The sequence below is a fragment of the Molothrus aeneus genome, chromosome 6 (genome assembly GCF_037042795.1).
Source record: "Molothrus aeneus isolate 106 chromosome 6, BPBGC_Maene_1.0, whole genome shotgun sequence".
NCBI lineage: Eukaryota > Metazoa > Chordata > Aves > Passeriformes > Icteridae > Molothrus > Molothrus aeneus.
The window spans coordinates 51,663,940-51,691,315 of record NC_089651.1 but is presented as its reverse complement, the minus strand read 5'-3'; the positions used below and the strand labels follow the sequence as shown (position 1 = coordinate 51,691,315).

Sequence of the window (27,376 nt, the reverse complement as noted above, 5' to 3'; positions counted from 1 at the left end):
CTGGCAGAGATAGGATGAAAGTGTGCATAATTGGGAACAAATGCCTTATAATTGGATTTACTATACAAAGTGGTCTCTTTAAAAATATTAATAATAATAAAAAGAAAATAAAAAGAAAATTAGGCTTAGGTTTAGGGTGGCATTATGACCTAAAAGAGGGAATCTTCCTCTTCTGCCAAGCTCACTGTTTAGGATCAACAAAGATTATAAAGAATGTTGTTTTCTAATGAATCTCAATTTTTCTTAATGAAATGTTCACTCAGTTTTATTTCTTTTTTTTTTTTTTGTCTTAAAAGCAGGATTTAAGAAGAAATTGCCATTGACCCTAGCTTGTCACTGGGTCTGGAATGGCTTCAGTGGTAGGAATGCAGGCTAGCATCATGAAGGGGGAATGCTGTTATTCCTTACAGAATACCCTGTTCACTGGAGTGGGAAGGGTTATTTGGGGAGACTATTGGTGACTATACAGTTACTCTCTGTAATGCTCTTTAGCTGCAAGAACTAGTTTCCTGCCCATATAATAAGTGGGATTATGTTTGGGGTTTATATCATATCTGGGAAGGAAAAGGTTTGACTTGGAAAGTTAGGATGACAAGTTATATCAATAGCTGATGTTTCGTGTTTAGAGATTCTTGCAGGGATTAGTTCTACAGTTGCTTTTCAGGTTAGGTTAGAATTAATTTAAGTTTTGAGTGTAGAAAATAAGTCTTGAAGAAGTCAAGGTCCTGTTGGATTCTTTATGTTCTCAAGTGATAATATTCATTTCTCCACATGCCATAAATTTCTGCTGGGTTTCACTCTAGCTGTTGGTTACCTGGCTATAACCATAACCTCGTGAATGTGTAAGGAGTGGGAAACTCAAATGCACATTGTTTCCAAGAAGTTATTAAACTCCATATTTCTGTAGAAGTGCTTACAGAAGAAATTGTTAATAATGAACAGCAATAGATGATGTTCACCCAAGGGTTCTAGAGAAGCTTGGAAGGTGGATTACTGTAAATAACTGCTTTGAAGGACCAGTGAACAGGAATTAATATTGTGTATTGGCAAAAAGTCAATATGGATTTTTTAGGTCATGCCTCACTAATGTAGTAGCATTCTTCAGAGAAGTCAATAAGCTTGTAGATAAAGGAATAATGGTTTATTTAACCTATTAGGTTATATCTTTTAAAGAACCTAAGTCAGAGGATAAAGGAAAGAGACAGAAGTCAGCAATAAATGGTCAGTTTTCACAGCAAAAGGAGGTTACCAGCGAAGTATCCATGGGATTTGTCCTGGGGCCTGCATTGTTCCCAATATTAATAAATGGTCTAGAAATGAGTAGGAGAAATTTTTGAGGTATCTTAGTTTGCTGACAATACTAAGTTATTCTAAATGGAATGATAGAATCATAGAATAGTTTTGATTGAAAGTGACCATTAAAGATCATCCTGTTCAAACTCCCTGCAATGGGCAGGGGCCTTTAACTAGATCAGATTGCTCAGAGACACATCCAACCTGACCTTGAATGGGAAAGTTGTTCCAGTGTTTCACCATCCTCATTGTAAAAAATTTCTTCCTTGTATCTTCTGTAAATCTACCCTCTTTAAGTTAAAAAACAATCACCTTTTTCCTAAGTTCAACAAGCCCTACTAAGATGTTTATCTCCATCTTTCTTGTAAATCATCTTTAAGTACTGAAAGACTGCAATAAGTCCTCCAAAGCCTTCTCTTTTACAGGCTGAAAAACTCCAGTCTCTCAGCCTTTCATTGCAGAGGTTCTCCATCCCTCTAATCATCTTTGTGACCCTCCTCTGGACTTGCTCCAACAGCTCCATGTCCTTCCTGTGCTGAGGACCACACAGCTGGATGTGGTGTTCCAGGTGGGGTCTCACCTGAGCAGAGGGGCAGAATCCCCTCCCTCCCTGCCCTGCTGCCCACGGTGCTGGGGATGCAGCCCCACACACAGGTGGTTTCTGGGCTGCCAGTGCCCCTGGCTGGGTCATGTCCAGCCTCTCATCCACCAGCACCCCAAAGCCTTCTCAGCAGAGCTGCTCTCCATCTGTTCATCCCCAGCTCTGACACCAGAGTTGCCTGAACCCTGGTGCAGCACCAGCACTTGACCTTTTTGAGGTTTATGAGCTTGGCAAAGGCCCCCTTTTCAAGTTTGTCCAGGCCCCTCTGCATGGCATTCCATCCCTCAGGCATGTCAATTGCATTATACAGCTTGGTGGTGTCTGTAAATTTTCTTAGGGTGAACTCAGTTCCACTGTTTCTGTCTTTGGTGAAGATATCAAACAGTTCTTTTCCCAGTACAAACCTCTGAGGGACATTGTGTGTCACTGATCTCCATTTGGGCATTGAACATCCATTATACCACTGAGCTGTCAACGACCACCCTCTGGATGTGACTTCCCAACCAATTCCTCATCTACCAAACAGGACATCCATCAAATCCATCCCTCCCAGTTTTGAGATAAGTTTCTTTCTGGGGGACCATGTCCAGGGCCTTACAGAAATAGATGGCATCTGTAGCCCTTCCCTTGTCCACTGAAGTGGTCATGCCATTGTAGAAGGCCACCAACACTTGTTCTCCATCTGCCTTAGCACAGCTTCTATGAGGATCTGTTCCATTAGCTTTGTAGGCACAGAAGTGAATATGTAACATAATTTTACTGTGAAGAGTTATAGAAAGGAGTAGTATATGTAAAGTGAAACCAGGAAGTGTCAATTTTTTTAATAGGAAAAAGACATACTTTTGCTTCAAATCGCATTTTTAAGCTGTCAAGATTCTTGCAACAAGATGCTGTGGACAGTGAAAAAACTCTCAGACTTGAAAAGTCCAAGAAGAAACCATTAAGGACTATTAAAGATAGAATTGCTACATCTGGTTAGTTGCTGCATCAGCCACAAATCCCAGGAGGCTGAAAAATATTCTGGGGAATTAGTGCTGTATATTACACTGTTCTCACACTCTTTCCTGGGATCTGTCTTAGACACCATCAGGAATGGCTGCTGGGTAAATTGGAAGCTTGATCTGGTAAAATAAAATAAGGGAGGGTCTTTATGAATTAATCTTGTAAAAAAAGAACCAAATATTCAGTGTATCTGATTATGCATAGGTGTTATTTGAATTTTCCAAATACTGCCATTATCAGTGCATAACACTTGCTACGCTTGTCATATTTCTATATGTTTAAAAGGACAATACAATTGCTTTAGTAAGATTAATTTGGCACTCTGCACTCTGAGAACCTTTTCATATCACTTTATTTGGAATCAAATAAATTGTGTATTTTTTTCCTTTTGGGTAACTGTCCTCTGTTCCAAAGTCAAAACTGAAAATAGAAAATTAGTTAATTAAAAGCATAATATATGTTACATATCATGAGCTGTCTTGCAAAATAAATTTCACAGTTGCCAATCAAGCAAGCCCACAAGCAAGACTACTCAGGTTTAAGAAGCTGCTCTCTCAGATTTCTTTTTCTGCTTTTTCTGTGATTATAGTAAATTTACCACAGTACCATCACTCATGCTTTAGGACAGGACCCTCCCTGGTGGAAATCAGCAATAGTTCTGTTTAGGCATTTAAAATAGTATCAGAGAGTCATGAAGGAATATTTGGTCCTTTTAGTTGCATAAAAAACCTAATAGAAATACTGTGTTGCTTATAAATAAATCAAAAGAGTTTGCAAAATGTCAGGTGCAGAGAATTTTGTGGGAGATGAGATCCCCTTTGAAGCAATATGCTGTATACTGCTGGTTATAGGCTTTCATTAGCTTTATTAGCTTCAGCTTCTTAATTTGTACTCCCGCCATCAAGTCCTTCTCTCCATTCTCTCACAGACACTCTCTATAGTCTGGGTGCAGGAAGCTTTGTTGCTGTATTTTGCAAACACAGTAGAAAGTGGCAATATTGTTAGACATGTCCTTGGATGCCCTGTGACTTGCAGCAGCAGCAGGAGTGATGATCTTGTATTTAATATCAAACAATAGCTCACTATAGAATTTTCTAAACTAGAGTTGGCTTCTCACCATGTCCCAGTACCAAGCTGGCATTTCACAATAGAGGAATCAAATATCTTTTGGCAGCATCCGATGTCATCATTGCTTAGGGCCTGATCTCAGAATTTGGCTGTCATGAGTCACTTCATCTACTCAGTTGTGTAAAACAGAAAAAATGTGGGCATCAGCAGTGATGTGACCTTTATACAGTTTTCAACAGATTGAAGGAAAGCAGAACTGTTATTACTAATTTTAAACTGCTAATGGGCTTCTTCAATCCATGAAGCTAATGAAACTCTATCACCAGAAGTATACACCATATTACTTTAAAGGAAGTCTCATTTGAACCCAAGAACTCACAAGCAAAATGGCAGTGGAATGTGCTTGGAGAGAAGTGTTGCACCTCATTTTGCACTGTCCTGGGTAGTGTATTTGTTGGCTTGAGGGAAGGACAACTCCTATCTTCCTTTTGGCATATTAGCTAGAGTTGCATTGAGAAGCAAAAAAAAAAAAGATCACTTTTGGTTTCAAACATCACATTTGGTATTCAAAATTATAGTTTAAGTTGAAGATCTACTGAGATTCTTCAGAAGAAAATATTCTGTATAAAACCTCTGCGGCTATTGGGATAAAACTGGAATTTCTTTCACAGCTTGTGATCTGGCCAATTTGGTCTGCTTGTATTATACAATATCATTTGTGGAGCTTGACCGGTATAATAATTGGGTGCTACTTAAGTAATATTTGAGTAGGAGTTAAACTGTAAGTGAATTATGGGATGATTTCATATGGTGGTCATCAGCCACAGACTGTTATGTGAGGAAAATGGACCAGAGCTTCATATTCTGATCCTTTCCTATATTCTTCTACCTTTAGTAAAGTTATGTTGCTCCTGCTTCCTGTCTTATACAGGTACTGATCAAAGAGAAGAATAAAGTGTTTGTATAAGAAAGAGGATTTTTTAATATAAACATCATATTAATAAACAGTAGGTGTTAAAAGATTACCAAATTAAATAAGGCAGAACAAGTTTAAGATTTCAGAGGTATCTTCATTGTGAGTTGTGTGGTACATGTTGATGCCTGAAAGTCCATTCTTTTGGGGACATGCATAAAGTTTTTAATGTTACCTTTCTGACTACGATAGCTGCAAATAAAATTTTAAAATGTGGTGCTTAAGGACTACAGCAGGAAAAGATTTGACATACTAGCAGTTTGATAACAGTCTGCTAGTTGTGCCAGCTTTCAGTTTCCAAATCAAACTTTTTGTCTGTGTCCTTCTGGTGGTCTTTCTTGGAGAAATTGCAGTGGTGTAGTTGGACCATGCGGTTTCCTCAGTGAAATTGTGTAGGTCTGTTCTGATCTGTTCCCACTTGAAGCCTGGGGTTGATGAAATGTTCAGTCTCCTTCTGTTACAAAGATCATAGTCATTTCTGCACACCTCATGCTGTATTGTATATACTCAGAACCAGAATTTATCTCTGGCAAGAGCTGTGCTTCCTGAATTATGTTTGGCATGCCTGTTCTCAGTTGTGAAGTATTTATCCATTTCCTGGTGTCAGCTGCTGAATCCAAATGGATTATGGTCCCTTTTAAATAAAATCCAATCTTGTCATCTGCTACTGAATCCAAGAATTATTATCACTTGTTTCATGGGCTTCTTATCAACAGCTTATTTTGGCCTATTCGTCTTGAAACATTTTCATAACACCTCATCAGCACCTGATTTTGCTAATTCATGATGTGGCTGAAGTTGAAGTGAAGGTGTCTCTGCCATCTAGTTTGATTTAGATCTATTGCTGACTTAATAATATGAGCAAAAATGGCAGCTGAGCGTCTGTCTGCCTTTTTCTGTAATAAATGTACATAAAGAATCTCTGCATCTGCTAAATGATGTTGCAGATTGCTTTCCCTTCAGTGGAAGTCTTTCCAAATAGTCTCAGAAGCAGCAAGAATAGATGCTTGTGGTTGTTTTTCCTGGCATATCAGTGGTGTATGGAGATACCTCGTTTCTGCTTCCTCTGTTTCTGTCACTGCAGTTTATAGGTTAGCCATTAATTTTTCTGTCAAATTGCAGTGTGGAGCATATGTGTTAGATGGCATCTACAATACATGGCACCTGCATGCTCCATACTGTTTGCTTAGTTCTGTATCAATACATTATCATTATATTTCTTTCACTGATCACTTCAGTTGCTCTTTCAATGAGTGGCATGTTTAGACTGGGTCTGTTGCTTTAAAAATGTAGGATTTATTTGCTTCTATTCTTTCTGAGATTAAATGTGAGTGCCAAGAATGAGAATTCTGCAGTATAAACAATTTTTTTGCAATTACTTATTCAGGTAAAGGCAAAACAAAACACTTTTGTATCTGCTGTTTTTTCTACTGGGCTTCTTGAATATGTTGATAATCTGTTCCAGCATTTGGGGGCATTATTCCAGCAGGATTGTCCTGATCATCTTCCCCCCACTATAGCCCCTCAGTGTTATACCAATGATTTTTTTTTCTCCTTCCATTATAAATTCTGCAGGGAGACTTAGTTCTGGTGTTCAGTTTTACTGCTTGGACACAGATTTTGTTTGGAAATCCACCATACCTGGCATCACTCCATGTTGATGATTTCCTTTGTTTCTCACCCTTATTTTGTCTCTTTGTAAATTGTGTTTTCTATATTGTTGTGGAACTCACAAGATCGATCTCTGCTGTCATCTTCCATATGCCACATGCTGAGTAGTAACATAAGAAAACAACACATTTCTTAAGGCTTTAAATTGCGAGAACTGTAACAGAACTGAAGCCTTGTGGCAAGCCAGTGTTCCCAGATGGGAAAGACTACATTTAAGGCCTTTGGTGCTATTAATTTTTAAAGGCTGCAAAGAATGAATAAAGTGTGAGTGAGGCCTGATGGCTGACAGGGATGGAGGGGCCTGAGCTAACCGTGCTACACCAGTGCCCCTGACTTCTCCCCTGGCTTCATTTTGGAGCAGTTTCAACATGAGGTCAGGGAGGCATTTCCAGTGGGAATAGACTTGCCAAAATATGCCTTTATACTTCAGTGCTGTGCTGGCAGTGATGCGGTGCTCAGCAGGTGGAGGGGCTGTTACAGAGATATTTGCACTGGGAGAGGTAGGATTCAGGTGCAAGGTTGTTGAGCTATTTTGAGTATTTTTCACTCTTTTTAGCCCATTCTGATTAGCTGATATCTGAGGGCAATATTTTTTACAAATTTATGATGAAATGTAATCATTCTTTGTTGCAATTCTGTCTATATTTACAAACTTCCAGTTCCCTGAATGTCAGAAGTAAACATGAGAGGCTCATTGCTTTAACAGTCTCCTCAGATAATTGTCTACCCTAAGCCCCTCTTTCTTGCTTCATTTCTTTATCAAAATCATCCTACATGCTTTCTAGTTGTCTCTGGGGCTTTCCTGCTGCCTGCTCTATCTGTGCCTGTATTTTTGCCCTTTCTCATCCTTGGTGAACTCAACTGAACAACATTCATTGCCCCGAGTTTGAACTTAGTCCCTAAGGAAAATTGCAGTGGTTGGTTCTTTTACTAGGCCTCTGTGTTGGGTGCTGACCTTCAGTGTTTTTTCTCTTCCATGTAAGTGTTGTAACCAGCTTTTTACATTTAGCCTACTACGTTGTATTCAATAAAATGTGACCCCCAAATTCAACTCTACTATCAGAGAGATTAGCTATTCCTATTTATAAATGTCACTGGGGTTTTTTTTTTGTGTGCTGTCAAACTGCAGTTCTCCTTTCCCCCACATCAAATTTTACTTGTTTTGCATAGACCCCATGTTTCAGAATAGAAAATAATGGACTTTTAGGGTCACTCAGGGAAGATATTTTGTTTTCCCAGGTTTCTGGGCGGGGCACTTCAGCCAATCACATTTCTTGAAGAAGATCTCAGACATTTCAACTTGGCCCTATTTCCTGCCAACAGCACCTGGCAAGAGAGCTACGTAAGTTAAATTGCAGATATAGTAAAGATTTATTTTAGGTAAAGGCTGTTTGTAAGATGTTTGTGTGCCAAGTTATGTCTGGAGTAAACTTTTATAGCAAGCACTAAATCAGAAGCAAGCAGTACAGAAAGAATTGTAAAGGGGAGTGAAATAGAAAGGCTGACAGATCTGTAACTGTAATAAAAATGGTTGTGGAGAATTCTATGGCATTAACTTAGATAATTGCCAGAGTCGTAAAATCCAGATTTTTCTGTCTTCAAGACTCCTGGGAGCTGCTGGAGAAGAACAAAATTAAATGTAATGGTTCATATATAATTCAGAATTTTGTTGCTTTTTATCATTCTCAAAAGAGTAAAAGTGACCTACTTTCTATATGTTGTAGTTTAGTGGGAAATTCCCCTGACTCCCAGTGTTAGCATGCTTGTTCTCCTCTTAAGCAGGTGCTAACTCCCATCTCTGCTTTACTACTGCTGGCATAGTATGTGCTAAATGTGTTGTGACATTCTTTCCTCTCAGTGTATAGTGAAGATGGTTGTGTTCCTTCCCAAATTCCAGTTTTGTTAAGCTTCTGGGATTAATGCAGGATCTAAAATAATTTTCTGTATGTTTCTTGTCAACCACAGTAGAAGTGATTAAATAACAAGCTCTCCTCTAAGACTGATGTTTTTAGAATCAGTAAGTTATATGTGATGATGACTTAAAAGAGAAAAAAAGATAAAGCTAAAAGACACGGATAAAAAGGCACCACTTCTTCTTTATTTGTTACAATATATATTTGGAATAAAGTGTGAAAGGATAATTAGAAATCTTCTTGGAACTCTGACAAGAGTCAATATTAGCTTCATTGTAAGGATGGATTAGAACTGGAAACACTTCAATCCAAAAGGCTTCTTCCATTCCATGTTTACAAAATCCAAGGAGGACAGTCTAAAAAATCTGTGTGAGGAAAACTAGGAAATTGGACTTAAGGTTACACATCAAGGCTGTCTTCATTTACAGTACAATACTTTAGAAGTATGCTAGAGAGAGTATGAAACCAATCAGTTCTGATCCTGCCCTCCAAGAAAAGCCAATATTTAGTTTTCTGGATCAAGCTCTCTGTGGAGGAAAAGGAGATAAACTTAATGAGTTTATACTTTTCCATCATGTTGCTGAACTTATCAATGATTGAGTAAATTCATAAAATTTTTCACTTCTTTTCCTATTACCCTCATAGAGACAGATAAGAGAACATGTTAATCCTCTTTTGCTGAAAAAGGAACTTTATTGACCAATAAGGCATTCTGGGCTGTAGGATGGACAGTGCTCTAGTTATTTTTCCAAAGAGAATTTGCTACACAGTTTGATTCTCAGGTATACATACAAGAAGAAAAACAAAATAATGCTTTTCATTAAATGAAATGTATCCTTTATCCTTCCTTTCATTAAATGAAATGTTTGCGGGGAAATGTTTGAAAAATAATCATGGTTTTCTTTAGCCATGTTCTATTTAGTTATTTATTTGAAGTAAGCAGTTTCCTCCAGCTATGGATATTAGACCAGTTAGCAAGAGGACTTGTTCATATATTTTTACCTTTTTGGTCCAAGTCTTAGGAGTTGGGAGTTCGGTTCCAAAGGGAATGAATTTACGTATGCAGGACACGTTGTTCAAGGAGCTAATACTTACAGTAAACAGAGGTTGCCTAACTGTTGAGTAATGCTACAATAGTTATTTCCAATATTTTGCAAGAAACAATGTTCATGCAATGTTTTACCACTAGCAATTTGTTAGTGGTTTTAATTTAATGCCAAAAAAATTGCTAAGTGCTGTAATTTCAAAAACATGGAGCATCACATATTGGGAACTACACCCTCTTTATATTTTTGTAAGGTAAGACATATATAAAAGATGCACAGGTTTTTTTTTCTCCCATTATTGATACTTTAAAATCGAAAAAGTGTAGGAATGCTCTTGTTACATCACAAATAATAAATTATATCATTGAAAGGAGATGCATGTGTGTGCAACTTATGTTGCAGGTTAAAGAGAAAGTCTTTAAAAAATGCTTAAAAGAGGTCTTTCTCCAATGAATTAGGTCAGGAAGGCAGATACAATCTGAAGTGGCTTTATTTCATCTTCCGTTTTTGGAGAAGTGATGTGTTTACATTGTAGTCAGGTCAAAACTAGCAGTACTACAGGTCTATATGCAATTCTTTGTGCAGTGTATTACATTTATTGTGATTAATATTTGAATAGAAAAAAACATAAAGTGAATGAAAATAAATTATCTGTAAAGTGTCCCTAGATCTCCCTCACTCCAGATCCTATAAACATTCAGAATACTGCTCTACTTAGTGTAGAGCTACTTCTTTGTAGCTTAACAGTATTGCTGGAAGTTTTCCTTTCCACTGGAAATAGGAGGCAATTTCCTAGTGCAGGTCAGCTTTAACAAACAGTCCTATTAATGCAATTATCACCAAGTTCTTCCATTTGAGATAGAAGCAAGTTCTTTCTTATTTTAAAGAGGGATAACTAAAGGATAACGTGGATGAAATTCTTTTGAAATGTCTTACTCTTGTTAAGTCACAGAGAGAAGCAAAAGATTTATCTCCTATGCTTTTGCTTTCTCTATTGCTGTGGCATTTATGTAGGTATGCATATCTATATAAGTTTACACATATTTACGTGTCTATATTTAATAGAGACATAGTCCTCAGCTAGATTTGATTAAAACCTACTTTTCTCTAATTAGACATTTGAGTCCAAAGTACTGGACACTAAGCATGAATATTCTGAAGGGGAGCTAGGAGTTTCCCAACATTTCTTCCACCAGTTTAACAACTGTTTGATTGCTGGTGCAATCCTATCATTATCACCTTCTTTAAAAATAGCAACATAATTGTTGGCCTGAAGTTAGTAAATTCATGTGTATTTTTTCATGTGGTATAATACTGTGCATACATGCATACACACAGTTTTTTTCACAAAAGTATCTACATTGCATTAGGTGTTGTGTGTTTTCATTCAGTTCCAAGCTGATTGGTCTTTGCCTGCTTCATTTTGTTAAAATCTGAATAAAATTTTAGGTGGCCCTTTGGAAGGCTTGCCTTCAATGAGGGCCTAGAATTTAAGATATGAGACATATTAACTGGTTATTATTTCCATCAAACTCACTCCCAGTTAACATCCACTTGTGCATGTCCAACTATAAAAGTAGGTTTCTCCATAATTTCTCATTCCTCTAATCATTAATTTTTTAATAACTTGGAGCAGAACCTGTACCAGGGAGTCTGTGTGGCTACACCTGTACTTTTTAGTACAGAAAACCCAAGAAATATTTAGGTATTCACACTAATGTCACCCTCTAGATCTTGCTTTGCAGATAATCTGTTCCTTTAAAATACTCCATGTCTCATATTATTTGATGAAACATCCATAGAAGAAGATTGGCTTTCCATACACATGGTGGTACATGGAAAAATATCTGTAAAGGTTTGTCAGACACCTCATGAAATTTTTGATGGAATGCTAGCTTGTTAGCTTAAAGGCAAAGTATGGAGCCATGTCTTGTAACATGGAGAAAAAAGCCCGGTACTGATACAATCACGTGAAGGAAAGAAGCCTGTGCAGGAAATCTTTGACTCTAGCTAAAGAGGCAGGTTAATTGTGATGAAGATGCTGGCAAAGACTGTGCTTTGGGGTGGAAAAGAAAGCATACAGTTTTCTGGAAAATGACTGTGAGAAGGAGATGAAGACATGCCGAGCAGGACAGGTTCCAACCACCCAAATGCACATCAGGGGTGTGAGTGCTTGGGCAGATATCTGCAGCAGTGCAAGACATGATGTAATCACAGATGCAGAATGAAATAGCTGTTCTTTGTTGTGAAAAATGGTCCCACATCCTTTCTTTGGTGTAGTTAAAAGAGCTTAAATAGAAAGCAAAGGAAGATACAAAATAAAAGAGCAGAAATTAGTGCAAAAAATGCAAAGTGATGAAGAGGAGCTAATGAGGTGGATTGAGATGTGGAAATGGTGTTAACAAAATGAAAATAATACTTCTGTCGAAATTATATATGAGAATGATGGGAGTCAAATGAGAAAGCTGAATGTAATTCTGTTATTATGGAACTGAATAGCATGAAAGGAAAAATGAAGGAAATGTCAAGGAGGCAGCAGATAAAAGAAAGGTTGTGTTAGGGTGATATGTCACTGAGGAAATTATTTTCACACTGATTGGTGTATTTTCTCCAGTGTGTTTCACTGCTTATTGCCTTTCAGAACTGATAGCTTTCTGATGATTGGATGTCAGAATATTTTGTTCCACAAAGGAAAGATTTGCTTATGGGATTTCATATACCTGTTTTGTGTGCTATTTCTTGTCATTAACCATGTCTTCTTCCTACTGCCCTTTAAACTTGATGTAATGCTGGTTTATACATCTCCTCCTAAAGAAACACTCGACATGAGCAAGTCATAAAAGTATTCTACAGAGTTTGCCAACACTTGAGGGCAGGAACACTCAGACATTTTTGAATACTTTGGTTCTAATTTAGCACTAACTGGAACATACCTCATCTCCACAGTGTTATTTTCTTTAGAAAAGAACATTGGTTTCATATACAGAACAAAAGGATGATCATTAAAACCCATCTGTGGGCCTCTTTAATAAGCAGAAGCATGAGATAACCCAGAGAGCTTTTGCACAGCAGTACATTGAAACTTCATGTCAGCAAAGTTTGCAATGCTCAGAGATTGTTGGGAAGTAAGAAAGTAGAAATCCTTAACTGTTAACCAACTGAACCAGTAACCAACTAAAACTCAGTCCACACTCTAGCAGATATGAATGTGTCCTTTGATACTGCATTCCTGGAATCCCTGACCAGTATCAATGAAGTGTCCTTATTTGCATACCTAAACGTTTATGGGGAACATCTTCCTCTAGAGGAGTAGAAATACATTTGACATAAAGAGTGCAGCCTTTTCAATATCCACTTGACACACACATATTTTTCCACCAGTGGACATTGCTTGGACCAGTACAGCTGTGAAATACACAGAAGAAAAGCTGGTCAAGAAAAGGAAAAAATTACCTAGCAGGAATACAAATTTTGAAGCATGAATTATCAAAAATTCTCATCTTCCATGTGAGGGGATGCTAGAAAATTTTATTATTTTAGATTTAGTTGCATAGGAGCTGGTAAAAATTCAGATTTAGATATTGGAGACACATATAAACACTTTACCATATAATAAAAAATTGTACTTAATATATGAACCATTATTAGTAAAATTAAAAATAGCTGGTCACCCTGTTTTTCTGGGTTGTGTGTAAGGTTAAAAAAAGTCCAAAACTGCACCATTTTGCTGTTGAAAATGGGTGACCTTCATATTTCTTTTCCTGAAGGTGAATGTATATGAAAGAGATAAGCTAGAATGTCAACTAGCAATATGTCAGTTATGGCATGTGGGTTGTTCATATCCAGGCTGTTGCCAATTCGAAAATGCAAACTAAATGAAGAGCCACTTCTCCATGGTGTAAGGTGGAAGAACCTACATTGCATTCATGGCAGGACTAGATGATGTACTATAAAAGGCTGCTGTATTTTACCCCTTGATCTCTAGAATACTGTAAGAGGGAAAAAAATATGGGGAACCTTGAAATTCAGAGCCAATTATTCTTCCCAAGTTTTGTATGGTTCTCAGGATGGTGAGTAATGGGATGCTGTTCTGCACAGCAGCACAGCTGTACAGCTACTGGATTTGCTTCAACAAAACATCAACTTTTCAGTAAAAAATTGGCTGCAAGAAGATAACAGATGTACAAAAGAAAATAGGGAAAGAATAACTCTTAACATCTTTATATTTTGTTTACTAGGAATTTTTAAAGGGAGAAAAAGCTTAACTGTTATGGCAAGTTGATATTTTTGCCCTTATAAACTACTTTTATTGTACTAATTTGTTCATATTATTGTACCACAGATAAGAGCACTGTTGTCACAGCTTGGCAGGTTCACAGTCAACCTTCCTTTTCCAAATACTTGTATCTTTGGTACTATTTAAGTGGCAACAGAAGCTGGCAAGAATCTATGGCTACACTTGTTCTTTTTAACTATGAAAAACACTCTGGTTAACTCTTGTCTTTGTTTAGCTTATTGTTTCAGTTTCTTTGAAAAGACAATGGCAGACATTTTATGGGAGCGAATTATGGTTCAATCTCTAAGAAGTTTATTTCTGTTTGCTAACAAACTAGTCTTTTGGGGGTTTTTATTTCTTATAGTAGCAGTCATGGACACTAATTCCCAAATATGGGCTTGTAATTCCTGCATCGGGTTATAGTCACAGAAATATAAAAGGCACAGGAAGTAGGAGTAGTGACATAATCCCACAAGTGTTACAGAAAGAGAGGTCATAATGCCCTTTAAGTGAAGCTGTGACTGGAAATGTTCAGGACTTACTGTCCCAGTAAACCTATTGTCCTCATTATATGAGCTCTTTGTGGGCACCAGACAAACACATAGCAGAAAAGCTGTCTTCTGCCCAGAAAAGCTTATTTTCTAATTTACATCTTCTTTGAGCAGCTACTGTCCACAATAAATCTCAAAAAGTTGTTTTCTCTTAATAGTGCATTAGAGTTTTCACTGAAGCAAGTGCCGAGCTCGGGCAGCGCTGACCTGCACCTGCTCCAGAGTGTTTCCACTGGAGTGGCTCTGGTGCTCACAGTCCATCCTGTTCCTGCCAGTGCCATAAAAGCTGTTTGCAGAGGCAGGGAAGGGCAGGGAAGCAGGCTGTGGTACTTCCTGAGAACAGCTTCCCAGCTCTGTTAAACTTAGAAAGTCAGGGACTTCTTGAACCAGAAATAACCATGTGGGTTTGAGGTGTCTTTGCCTCAGGGGATTTCTCTTCCAGGAACTTGTCTAGTTTTCTATTGAACCCATGTCATCTACACTTGGGGCAGAGTGTTCTGGTCCAAAATTCCATATTGTTCTGAATGTGACTTGTTTTGCTGGTTTAGAGGCTGGTACCTGAAAAGTTTCCAGGGTAGGAAAGTAGTGCTTGTTAGGACAAGCAGTACTTTCTAGGGATGGCCCCAGAGTAACCAAATGCACACTTTTTTTTACAGAAAAAAAATGATGAATATTATGATACTGTACCAATGCTTTAAAAAAATTGTATTTTAATAACTAAAATCTTCTATAGGTGCTAGCTAACCAATATAATGTCAGGAAAAGTCACTAGTGATGGGAAAAAACCCAAAAAAACCAACAAGAAAGAGCCTCTAAACAATTGTTCTGCCTAGAAGACCCTGTGTACATAACCAGATAATCTTGTTCACAGCCTTGGAAGAAAAGACAGACAAGCGTGTCTTTTGTTTATGCATCACTGTATTTTTTACATATAGTGGTTCAGGAATTACATCACACAAGGTTTTTACTCTCCATCTCCTTTTACAATTCACTTTTAGATATGCTATGTCTACAACATAGTTACAAAAATTATTTAAATTGACCTACCCAGAACATCATGCTGCTGCAGCTAAACTGTGCAACTGGACTCCTAGTTTACTGCCAGCAGCAGTGTTTCCTTTCCACTGTGGTAAACTGCCAAGTAAACATACACCTTAATTTCCAAAAGTGACCACAGGAGTCTTGATTTGCTACTCTTTTTTCAAATGTAATTTTCACTACTTGATAATTTGAATGAGCAGTTATCAGAAAGAGGACATTGAAACATTTGCATATCTTGCAAGTGAAGTTTTGCATGTTGTAAAAACAAATTCACTCTATAGTTTCACATGAATGCTTAAAATAATTATTAAACAAGTCTTTGTTTTCATGCTGGGCTGAGGTTTCCTTCCACATCTGTACTAAATTGTCCTAAGGAACATTAATTCAAAAGAACTAGATTGTCTTTTAGTAGCATGGTAGGGATAGGCAGATGAGTCATGAAGAAGATTGCTGTTATAGTTGATGTCAGGAAAAAAACCCCCAGTTTTATGTATTATATTTCAGCAAGTAAAATACATAAAATTTGGTCTCTTTAGCAAGATCATCTGGTTTCACTAAGTCTTGTGTCACCCTTTGAGCAGTCTACCTTCTATATCTGAGGGATGAAATGCTAGAATATTAAAAAAAGTTAGAAGTTTTTCTGCCAGTGTTATTGCCACTAGACAATTTTCCAGCATGTGATTGATGGTTAAGGTTTCTGCATCATACATAATAATTCCAGGTGACTTTTGCAGACTGCATTTAAGTTGAATGGCATCTGATGTAATTGGATGAGCAAATTGTCCTTTATCTGAACAGTGGACCCTGTACCACCAGTTCCTGCAGGCTTTCTCTCCAAGAAACATAAATAATTGTCTTTTCTGAGTTATTCCTTTACCTTTTTTTCAGAGGGGTATTAGATTTCATCTATCTTCCTGGGAGTGAGGGAGAGCTGCGTTACACTCTTAGAAATAATCTATGTTACAAAAGAATGCTTTTCTTCATAGTACTATTTTGCAAAGTATGTATGTGTGGCAGGAGAGTTACTTTTATTTTTTGAACTCGAGGCAGATAGTGTATAAAGTGTATAAAGTTCAGTGGAAGCCCATAATCAAATCCTGTCTGACCTATTATATAATAGACATATTATACATTAAGATTTGAAGAAACGACATTAGTATAATATAGGAGGAAAACCCAGTGTGAACCAGCCTTCTTGAAAAGGGATAAAAAATACATTAATTTGTGATAATACTTATTTTAGGGAGAAGGAAATGAGCCAAAGTAGAAATTATATTAGTCTTTGCAGTCTTGCAAAGAAGAGTGATGTATATAAAAAAGCAGCTAAATAATTGTGAAAGTTATGCTTTGACATTTGTGTTCTTCTCTCTTAATTCTATGTATGGCCACATGTAACTATGGCAGGTGAAGCAGGTGAAGTCAACTTTTTGGAAACAATTCTAAAAACTTCTGGTTTCAGCTGCAAATGTCAAATATCATCCTAGTGCTGTTTCTGATTTCTCTCTTGTGATGGGCATTGGCAAAAATCCAGAGAGCAATAATGTAAACTTGATTTTCAGTTTTGAGTTAGACACATAAGGAAGAAATTTCTGATCTATAATGTAATTTGAAAACGCAACTTATACTTAGACAAGAATTAAATATTCTGTCCATATCTGATTTGCTTTTTATTGATGATCTATAGATGGTGTGGCCATTATTTCTGTGAAAAACTGCTCAGTTTTCTTCAAGCATTTCTCCCTATGCTGTTTTACCATCTGTTGATGAATATAAGTAAATATTGTTATTGTAAAGATAGTCTCTAGTCTGGCCTGTAACGTGTGATCCAAATTAAATCTTGGCTCTCTGGGGAGTTTGTGATTTTTAGTGGTTCTGAGTATATGTGACTGAGAGTATGTATAAAACCCACAAACCACCAAGGTCATTTTTATTTATTTATTTATTTGCTTTGGAGACCCTGCCCCTACTTGGGAAGGGGGTGCTAGAAATCTGGGTGCATGAGGTAAGTCCTTCTTACATATGGAGTGAATTAGGAAAGGCTGAGAGAGAAAAATACTGCATTTTCCAGCGTCCATCATTATGAAACTGGAATATGTGTTAAGCAGCTGCCAACTTTATATGCTGAGCAGAATACTGACAGTAAGCTTGTCATCTTTAAGTTGCTCATTTTACCAATATGTTTCTCTTTGGTCTTGATGGAGGGAAAATCTTAGGCAATCTCAAATATATTAAGTAGTGAAGCACACCAAGTTAGAATTGTTTAAATGGAAAATTTAGCCACATTAATAGTGCATCATCTTTTTTCTATTAAGAAAAAAAATAGCAAAGGTTACGGGACAAAATTTAAATAAAACTAAGTTAAATAAAGACAGAGTGGCCCCATGGTGGGAAGAGAATTAGCCTAAAACAGCTTGAGAGGAAACAAACACATAGCAGGTCTATTTTCTGTATCTGTAAATAAATACAAAATTAAACACTGAAAATTGACCTAAGAGGCTCTCCTTGATTTTGGAGGAGATAATTCATTGGAAAAGTCAGAATAACAACAGGCATAAGTCAGGTGTAGTTGAAAAAAGAATTAAATTCTTAAATATTATTCAGAAAAGTATTTAAAATAACACCAACAGTGTGTGGAATGATATTCTTTTGGGCTGTAGTTGTCTACATGATATAATTCTCAGTAAGTAAAGGAAAACAGGGGAAGGGCTCACTTTTCTGATTTTTTTACAATGTGAAATTCAGCCATTTTTCCAGATGTCTCTGTACAGATGTATCCAGTTGGGCAAGCCAAAAGGGTATTCTGCTGTTTCATTGAATAGAGCTCTTTGTAAATTTAGCACACTACATTTATATAGTATTTGGCTAAGCAGCTACCTGAACTGATGCAGAGAAAGCAGATGAAATATACTCAGATTTAGTATCTTGTGCTTTCACTTGTTCTGAGAAATATTTTTCTCACTGAAATGTGAAATGCTAGTGTGAACTGAAATTAGGTCCTTAGAGTAAGAAAACATCTAGGACTACATTTTCAAAGATATAGAAAAAAAATGACTGCAAAACATATTCTGTGAATCAACCATATAATTCCAATATGAATAATTAAATAAATTTTAATGGCATTACTAGAGGATGAATTAAGCAGTTCCCAACTGATTAAAATGACATTGTGCACTTTGAAACAACACTGAATAAAGCACCAGATTGGAAACCTTGTGAAACCTTGTGATCAGAGAAATATTCATAAGTTCTGATCAAGTATATAGTAAAGACAGGCCTGACTCAGTGTCCTTTGTACCCTTATCCAAAGTAAACCGAAATGGTGAGGTATGTAACATTCCTGTTTTTAATGTATCATTCAGGATAACTTCCATGATTCAAATTAACGCACCATGAATACTCCTGGCTTCTATTAGGAACTCTATGTCCCCTCTTCTGGACAGCAGAAATTATTTTAATTGCATACCCTGCATGCTGGCATAAAAGAAACATTTTCACTTACTCTCTCAGTTCCACAGTTTAACTCAAAGTGTTAAAAGTGCTTCTGCTAAATATAAACCAGGTTTTCCACTAGCTCTTTTATATTTTAGATTTCTCAATATTTCTCAGTATTTCTCTTGATTTGGCAGGTCAGTCTGTTTATGGAGGCACTGACCACGATTACCTTCCGTTGGTTTTGCTTTTGCAGGAGGCAATAAGAACTTTGTAGAATCAGAGTTTTTTCTTAAGTTTCCAAAGTTCTTCTAATTGAGAGATGAAGAGAGACAGAAAACTTGATGGCTTTTTAACAAATACATTTTAAAGTGTATTTGCATGATGGCAACATTATTAATTGAAACTTTTTTAAAGAAATATCAAGTTTGTCCTAATCTGTTAAAGTCCTATAAAAAGCAACACTCTAAGAGCTAGTAGTCTAAACACGCTAATATAGAATAGGTCTAGTTTAGGAACATAAAGTTGGTGAGGTTCAATCTCAAGTTGCTTCTTGAGTCACTGCTGTGATCTACAAAATAGCTACCATTTGATAGTTCTGGTTTCAGCTTTATCTGAACCATTTCAGTGTGAGAATTGTACGGGAAAAGTACAGTTCTACTAATAAGACAAAAACTGACAGAACTGATTTTGCTGTAAGCAAAAGTAAGCAAAAAATTGCTGTGAATTGGAATGAAATTTGTTAAGTATTGGCACCAGCACAGCTTGTTTTAGTACTACAATTAGAACGAGTCTGCAGCCTTCATATATCCAAACTGACATCAGTCTGGAATGACTTTTCCAGAAAGAGTAGTATGGTGAAGAACAGAATAATGTGTAGGCATCCTCAGCAGTGGCATGCCAAACAATGAACCATGTGGTTTACTTGTGCAGTTTTTAAAAAAGGAAACTGCTACAACTTGACTGTGTTTCCCTACATCCACCCAGAAGGCTGGACAGCGTGCAGAAATGGATAATTTAAGTGTGTAACTGGGATGCATGTTTAAGAAAGATCTACCTTACACCATAGTATGAAATGATCTCATGATGTGTAAATAGTTTTTCCAGATTAACTATAATCCTGAAATTCAGGAATATTTTAAATCACCCTGATTATATAGATAGATTATAGTCTTTATGTGTATACACATGATATACATAATTAGAGAAATGTGCTTCATTCAAACCAACTGCAATCATGAAATTACTTTTTCCCATTAAACTTCACAGGAGGCTGTGATTACATCCTTTTTATTTTTAATATGAGTTCTCTGCAATTCCCAAGCTCTCAAATGTTTCAAACCAGCTGTAGTAGTAGGACTTTTAATTATACTCTTGCTTAGTGAGTGACATATAGCTCTTTCTCAGTTTGAATTAGCCCTGGAAAAACAGATAGGAGTAATATGAACTAAAAAATTAAATGCAGAACAGCTGTGGACAGAAATAAATGCCTTGATTGAAAACACTCCCCTGGTAGTTTCCTTGAATGTTGCTATGGTAGAAAAATTGCATTTTTATTATAGGTTTTCTAAAGTGACAGGTGTTCTTTAGAGCACCTTTCCTGTGCTTTTACCTTTAATTTTAAAAACTAGGTTGTTAGTTTGCAAGTTGCTTCGATATATTGAAAAAGACAGCACATTATTTTTCCTACAGTGACTATGTGTAAATTTACCATATGTAAAATGCATCTGGACAGAATCTTTTTGGGAAAGGGTCTAGCCTGCATTGGGTGGAATTTCTGATGGTTTAGAGGTTATTAATAAGCTTCTTGTAATTGAAAAAGAAAAAAACTATTAAATGATTGAACTGAAGGTGATAAGCTTTATTAATTAAAAGTGTATTTTTTGATAAATTGTATTTCTCTTTTTTAAAACTTTTAATTTTGAAAATACGAACATTTTGTTTTAAATATATAACCTGTGCCACTATAAATATACAAATTTTTAATTGAAAACTTTATATTTGATGCATTTTTACTTAGGGTAAAGCAGGTTAATAGTATCTGAAAAATGAACCTGAGCCTTATTTCCATCACAGTAGCAATTTTTCAGTGCCATGGGAGTTTTTAGAAAATAAGCAGGAAAAGTGTAACAAAAACACCGAAACAAGTGTGTCTTAAAGTATGGTCTTTGGAAATGACACTTCCAACTTCCCAGGTGCAGTTGGATTGTTAACTGTGTCAGCAATTGCTCAGAATCCAACAGATTCTGGGTTTGGTGCTTCTCAGCTCAGTAGGACTTTGTGTAAGCAACCACACAACTTTGAAACAAACAACAACTTGGGGCAAGAATCCAGAACAGTTGCAAAAGCATAGATTTTTCTCTTTGTCTTGAAGTAGTTGTGTCATTGCTGAGCACGACTTTTCATAATGGGCTATGCTTCTAAATTCACTTTCTGTCAGCTTTGTCTCGTTCATACTCAGGATTTAGCTAAGTGTTCAAATAGACATCACAAATCTCTGTTGACTTCCATAGCTAACCAATGACATGAACTGAAATTTAGAGACTTGCTTTTGATATCAGCATGATATTAGCCTGAGATAAGTGTTACAATGCTTGCTGGGGACTCGGTATGATTAGAGACATGCCCCTGCAGAGTTGGCTGGCAGAAACTGTGGCAGCATGGGGCAGAAAACATCAAGTTCTTTGGAATGGCAATATTTTAGAGGAGTGATAATACTTGTTTCAGCTCAAAACCTCTTAAGGACATCCTTTACTTTGGGAGGTTGAAAGTATGTACCAATCTCTCCCTGAAGAGTCAAATGGGAAAAATTTCTCCTGGAGAAATCCAATCCAAAAATCTAACTCACATGTGTTGACTCTCTCTTCTGCTGGAGGAACGTGTCTCTCTTAACCAGTTACAGAAGGTGTCACAAGCAGCTAGTTTAGGTACCTAACTCTGACATGTGGCTTGGGAATATGTGTAAAATACCCAGAGCAGTGTTTCAAAGACATTTTGAATGGTGTCATTTTTGTCCATTTCACAGGACATACTACCAGAAGAAACTGGTAAAAAAAAAAAAACCCACCAAGCTCCTTTTGAAATCTCTGAATTAATGCTCAAACATGCAACACTGCTAATGCTGAATACCCTTTTTGCATATTTTTTTTGCATAAGAAGTTTCTACAAGCCTATGTAGTTCTCTTGAATCAAGCAATATCACTACTCAGAGTTTAAATTCTGGATTCCTTGGCCAGATTTCTATTCTTTGAAAGGTTATAGCAGTCTTCTAGCTGGTATTAATAAATAAATGTGATATTTTCCACTAGAAAAGATAGCTAAAGTCAGAAAATTTCAGTTCATATAGCGTAAATGGCTGCCATTTCTGTCACCTGCAGCTTCTCAAAGATTGATACATTTGTGGTTTTTATATTGCAAGATAAGCTTCATGAAGCTGTACTAGAGAAAGAATAGAGAATAAAGGCAAATGTGCATTTTCCCATTACATCTGAGCATAAATCAGCTTGCTTCATATTGCTTCCAAGTTTTCTGTTCTTATTTTGGATTAAAATGAACTAGTTTAAACACAAACTAATGCAATTATGGAGAAAAATTATTGTTCTTTGATTTTTGTGTTTTGATAAAAGTGATGCAGTTTTTTAAAATCTGATGTTCAGCCTGAATACTTAGGCTATTTCAAGGATCGTGTCATTTAGCTGTACAACAGCTAAACTTTCACCACCAAAATTTAAACTTGAATTAATACCTTCATCCAGGCTGTCTGAATGTAAATTGAGCATGTTCTATAAGATCCTAAAAGTAGGCTACAAAAATGCTGCTTTCCTAATTCCATTTGATTTAAATGGATTCCTATGTAGTATTTTCAGAATTCCTCACCACAGTTAGTTTTGTTCTGGAATTAGATAGCCAGTTGCTTTTTCAGCTGAAGCAAAACAAAATAAACAATGCAAAATTGTCCTCAAAATGAACACTGACAATAAAAGCCCAGCTGCTGTAAGAAGAAGCTGTTAATTCTTACTGGTGTAGGGATAAATCACAAACTCTAAAGGGCTTTCCTAGGATACATCCAGAGAGGAGTGGGAGGACAGTCATTGCCTTCCTTTACTTAGGCAGCATGAGAAGGACATCTCAGCCAGATCTTGGACATGAAATTTCTTCCCACTAATGAGAACTATTTTTAAAGCACTTAGAATGTTTTGTTAGCTATAGCAATAATAATGGAGTTATTAATATAGCTTCACTCTGTCTAGACAGATCTATATCTAGCTGAAAATGATGAGAACAAAAAGAAGAGAAACAGATTTATTTCTGAATTCAAACATCTCTAATTCCAAAAGTTTCACTGAGTTCCCACCACCCACCATGCTGAAATGACACTAGTGTACAAGAAGTTGGCAGAACATGATGCTTATGGCAAGTGTGCACCGTTACTTTTTTGGATTGCACCAAGCACTCACTGTCATGTTTAGCAGCCAGGGCTCAAAGGTTGCTCAAAGGCCAGAGCTGATATCAAAAGTCAGGTGGCCCAGTTACACAAATAGAACTAGAATTTGGTGCGAACCAAACAGATGTGTCTCCAAATGTGAGAAATAAATTTGTAACGGGTTCTCAAAACCTGACTGAAAGCCCACACAGTCTTGTACCTCTGTATGTAAACTCTGAGATAAGGTGTGCTGACTTGGAAAGGCCATGAAATAGAGATGATGCTGTGAGAGAGGAATTGAACTAGAAACAAGTTTCAAACTATGGCCTTACATAAAAACCAGATATTTTGGAGAATTAGAACTGTGAAAAATGCATTGAAGCAAGACCACGTGGGGTTAAATAATGGATGATTGGTGTTAGAAGTGTTAGCAGCATTGTGTGGCAAAAGCTAATAGGCTGAAAAACATTTATGACCAGGAAATAGGTTGCTATTCTGATAGAATAGCATTGAGTTTTGCATCTCTTGTGTCTCACCCTGCTACGAGACTGATAATGGAATAAAATCTTTTAAAACACCTCTCAGTTGCCCCATCTCTGTAGAGCTGGGAGTTTCCAACACCCAAACTCCTGCAGATCAGCACAACTCACCTGTCCTGTCCCCTCTGGAAACCTATGGCCCTGTACCTTTGCTCCACAGGCCAAGCAGCCTCACAACCTCTCATCTTGCCAGAGCAAGCAGGTGCTCTGTTCCCCCTGCAGCAGCCACGTTCCCTCCTGCTCCAGGTAATCTCTTACAAACCTGTGCCATGTGTGACCACCTACCCCCAGAGAAGCTGTCCCTTCCTTTGCTCAAGGAGAAGCTCTTCCTCTGGGACAAGCTCCCTCAAGTCAAGGAGCTGCCTCAAACTTTCCTGTAGAGCAGACTGCCTTCTTCTTGCCTAAGGTGCTATTTTCCCCCTACCACCTACCAGGTTCGTGGTTTAACACTTATCCAGGATAAATTATAGCTCTCATGTAGTAACAGTATTGTGCAGTTTTTATACCATGTATTGTCTGGCACTGGAAATTTGGGTAGCTCCTGATGACAAAAATGATTCCCCAGACTAACTCTCACTCATTGAACCGTTCATTCTTTTCCTAATGTTTAAATGTGCATTTCAAAATTGTTTCAGGATTTTGTGGGTCTTCCATTTTTTTCTGCTAGAATGTCAAATGCTTCAACTCCACTGAAAGTAAAGAGCATGACTGCAATGTTGACCATTTTTCTTTTAGTGGTTCATAACCCTCCTCAGGCACAGTGCAACTCTGTGGAAATATTCAGTGGTTTTCCATATTTCTGGATGTTTTAAACTCTACTTATTACTGTAATTTAGAACTCTTGTATTTCCATCAGTGAAAAAAAGTCTTGAGAAAATGTGCTTGCAGAGCTCCTCATTGGGAGGGGAAGGAAGAGGGAAATACTGGGTATCAGTAGGGGTGGCAGTGTTTTACTGTGGTGAAAGCATTATGCTGTTGTTATATCCTTGATGCCAAATTGGGAAACTGCACAAGGGTCCTCTGCTAGCTCAATCCAAGTTCCCAAATCCTTAAATCCTCCAAACCTGTATCCCAGCAGATATCACCCAGCCAGCAATCTCATCTTCCCTGATCTCTATGTACCAAGGCCTTTCCATCCATGATCAGTTTACTCCAGTACTATTGTTGCTTTTTCTTTGCCAGGTCACCCCAGACTCCTGAGATTATGTCTTGAAGCTTTCTCTTCCACTGTGTCCTGGATACTCATCTGTAAGTTCCCTTTTTCTGTCTACATTCAAATCCTTTTCCACCTGTGCATTCACCCCATTAACCTCGCTCCCCATTCCAAGTCTCTGTGTCTGTAGGAACAATTACTGACAGGTCCATTTATGTTTTTAAAGCTATGGATTTATGAACCTTCCCCATGTCTTCTTTCATTCCCTTGGATCCTAGCGCCTGCTAGCTGGCTGAACGTATCCCTTTCTTGGATCTGCCCTCAGAAATAAACATGCCCCAGCCCTTGTTTCTGGCAGAACTCTAAGAAAACCTGGAGTCTGGCTGCAGTAATCAAAAATCTGCTCAGAGGGCAAAGAAAAACAAGAGAAGTTTGGGATGAAGAGTCCATATAGAGCCCTGTATAAACTGCTGTCCTTCAGTTCTTGATTTATTTTACCCCTGGTGCACACTTTGCTCTTGGTTCTGTAATCACTCGGGGCAAGAAGGTCAGCTCCTAAAGGCCCACTTAAATCAGCATCTGTGGTCTAACTGATCAGCGTTACATAAGATGAACTTCAGCATAACATAACCGGTCCCAACTGAAAGGTACATTTCTCCACAACATATGCAAAATACATGATCATGTGAAAGATGAACAAATTACTTGGCTTCCTTCTCCAATTCTGTAATCTCTTCCATGTGGGAACATGCCTGCACTCATTCAGAGCCCTCATGGCCTCCATGGAGTTCTGTCCTTCCCTGCTGTGGCTCTGGCCATGAAGCAGTTTGACACAATCCTTGAAATGACTTTTCTGAATCTCTTGTTTCCATAGGTTGTTTTGTGAGGCTTTAATGAGGCTGAGGGAGAAGCAGAATGAACAGGGAGAGAGGAACCTGGGTTTGTGCCAGAACATGTGGTGGATAGTAGTAGTCTGATTTCTAAAATGGAGGTGTTGCAGCCAATGAGGTCAGTATTTCCCATATTAATGAATTTTAAGGTTGGCAAGAAGCTGCTTAGACAAACACAAGAAGCGTAACTAGGAAGGATAAGAGATACTCTGTTAATATTACTCTCCCCACCCATATTTGTATGTACACAAAACCCCCGCTGTTTATTTTAAATTCTACTCAGATTGAACAGTGAGATGACTTTAAATGACCAGTTTGGCAACAGTTTGGAAATATTATATCCAGAGAGAATTTTATTCCCAAACTGAATTATATGTAGCAAACTGCAAGTTAATAATTTGGCCATGAAAGAAATAATAAGATAAAAGTATTTCTTATTATCAGTCAGCCATGTGTATTCCAGAACAATTAGTGGTTTTGATTATTTGGATGAGGTTTCTGTGTTGGCACTTGCTGGGAATACAGCAAAGTGACAGTGAAAAAGAGTAGTATAAAATTTAAATTCTTTTGATACTGTCCAGAGTAGCAATATTTTTCCCCCTGAGTTATTGACCTAAACATCCATTTTGATTTTATTTAATCCTGAAGGGGATGACGCTTCAGGCTTTTTTTTCTTTTTTAACTAAAAATGAGTTGAAACACTAATTTTCCCAGGTTTCTTAGCTTTCCAAAGCCTGCTGAAAGGAGACAGTATTTGTTTATACCAGACTCTTCAATTTTTTGAAGGTTTCCATTGGAACCACTGTAGAAAGATAAAATGTTTTGCACATTTACTACTGTATATTCTGTTGTAGTTCTAACTTCAACACCAATATATTTCCTTTGCATTTGTGCTTTGAATTGGTTTCACTGATGAAGACACAATAAATTATACATAAAAAGAAAGTGATCTTCTAAGACGATGTTCATTAGGCAGTTCTAACTTGTAACGCATCAGAAACCATATGCTTTGTGCATTGGCTCACAGCTGTAAAACTGACTTGAAATTACCAAATGAAGGCTTGGTGCCAGTTTCCAGTGAAACCAATGAAAAAAACTTCATTTATTTCAATGGTTCAGAGTGAACTGTGCAATATTCACAACTACAAATTAAAAGTTTTTGGTTTTGAGCCAGTCTCATTTTTCCTTCTGCAGGTTTGTAATGCTGAAAATATAGGCAAACCCCCTCCCCCCTTTTTTAGTGTATGAAGATATTAAAAAATCTAGTCTGTTTTTCAGTCATTTTAGTCCCTTCTGTTTTTTCACTGCAAACCAAGTAACTCAGGGCAGTCAGGCTATAAGGAAAAGGAGACTGAAGTGTCAAGTGTTTCTGGTCACACCTCAAGTGATACAGAGAGCAGCACGCCTGTGTGAGCCCTCATAGCCTCTCAGGGGGTTGGAGGGGCAGGTGCTGTCCATCAGTGTCCATGGCATTGCCAGACATACCATTCCACTGCAGATTCCATTC

General features: G+C 37.3%; 1 long non-coding RNA gene across 1 annotated transcript in view; it reads left to right on the top strand.

The window, feature by feature from the left end:
* Positions 1-25,964, top strand: part of LOC136558324 (uncharacterized) — a 76,545-nt gene extending 50,581 nt beyond the window's left edge. Inside the window, exons 4-6 of the long non-coding RNA XR_010783853.1 lie at positions 7,848-7,950; positions 25,009-25,074; positions 25,854-25,964. This is a non-coding gene — a long non-coding RNA (uncharacterized lncRNA). The remainder of the gene's footprint in view (positions 1-7,847; positions 7,951-25,008; positions 25,075-25,853) is intronic.
* Positions 25,965-27,376: the final 1,412 nt, after the last annotated feature.